The 1,499-nt window shown below is 46.0% G+C and overlaps 1 non-coding gene across 1 annotated transcript; it reads left to right on the forward strand.

Annotated features, from left to right (window-relative positions):
* The first annotated feature begins 733 nt into the window (after window positions 1–733).
* Trnas-uga (transfer RNA serine (anticodon UGA)) lies at window positions 734–808 on the forward strand. The gene has a single exon. It is a non-coding gene; the product is annotated as a tRNA-Ser (tRNA).
* Window positions 809–1,499: the final 691 nt, after the last annotated feature.

Below are 1,499 nucleotides of genomic sequence, written 5' to 3' on the forward strand. Positions count from 1 at the left end.
TACGTTTGACTAGATTTTTCGCACTTTTTGAGACTATTTTAGAGCTTTTAGATGCTACAGATCCAATTTTTAAAGAAAATTTAATCAAGTGGTAAACAGATAAAAGATGACAATCTAAATTTGATAAAAACAAGCTATATCATTTCTATTCTTGCAGTAACGAAGAAAAACACTGGACGGCGCGAATTTTCCAAGTTTCCCAAAGTGTATTAGACAAAGTGTCGGGGATAATGACGGTTCAACCTAGTTTAACATTTAAATGTCCTTCACACAAATTTTGAAATTAGGTTTGAGAATGTTTTGACCATTAAAATACCACAGCGGATTGGCAATATGTACAGTTATATTGAAAAAGCCTGTGTCATATTACAAGAGGAACTGATCGGACTAGGCACTGACGAAGAGCTTAAGGTACAGTTTTGAAAGTCATATGAGCAATTCTGGCTTCAGAGGGGCTTATTTGTTGATTATACTGTATTATGCGTCGCGAGGGGTTTTTTGACAGCCTCTTCGTCTTCATGCTGTGATATCCAAGCTCCCGAGACTTTGAAATATCCTGGAAGATTAAAACTGTGTGCCAGACCGAGACTCGAACTCGGGACCTTTGCCTTTCGCGGGCAATTGCTCTACCAACTGAGCTACCCAAGCACGACTGACACCCCGTCCTCACAACTTTACTTCCGCCAGGTAGAACAGGGGCGGAAGTAAAGCTATGAGGACGGGGCGTGAGTCGTGCTTGGGTAGCTCAGTTGGTAGAGCACTTGCCCGTGAAAGGCAAAGGTCCCGAGTTCGAGTCTCGGTCCGGCACACAGTTTTAATCTGCCTGGAAGTTTCATATGAGCGCACACTCCGCTGCAGAGTGTTTGGGATTAGAAATACATCTCTAGCGGTTTGTGCAAAAAAAATGGTTTAAATGGCTCTGGTTCTATTATTAAGGAGGCTGCTGAAATAAGAATGAGCGAGAAGAACTTTATCCGCAGTAGCAGATATTATTTGAGCGGTGTGTGGAAACGAGCGCTCGATGCAGAAAAGCAGCAGAGAAGTTCCTTGCAGTGTTTAGGTTCCCAGGGAAGCGGTGGCGCCACCTGCACAGACATTGACACCGTCTGTGACAGCAGTACGTTATCGCCGACCGATCAGAAACCGTCCACAGGCTGTATAAGGCCATCACAGCAACAGTGAAGACACTATAAAGCCCTCCAAATCCCAGAACGCCATGCACTCCGCCTCACCTTCCATATCCGCCTTCCATCCTCCACATGCATCTTCTACAACCTCATCCCCTTCCCCCACCTTCTTCTTTTTCCCTAACACATACACGCCGTGAACATCATCTGATTACTTGACAGCCCCACCCCCTGGTGTCCCCCTTCCTCTACACCCCAGCCTGTTGCCATGCCTTTACAGTTGTGTCCCGCCCTCTCTCCATCTCCACACACTCCACCTCCTTCCCAAAGCAATTCGCAACTTCCAGTACCTACCCCTCCCAGGAGATGAGC

The sequence above is a fragment of the Schistocerca serialis genome, chromosome 2 (genome assembly GCF_023864345.2).
Source record: "Schistocerca serialis cubense isolate TAMUIC-IGC-003099 chromosome 2, iqSchSeri2.2, whole genome shotgun sequence".
Lineage (NCBI taxonomy): Eukaryota > Metazoa > Arthropoda > Insecta > Orthoptera > Acrididae > Schistocerca > Schistocerca serialis.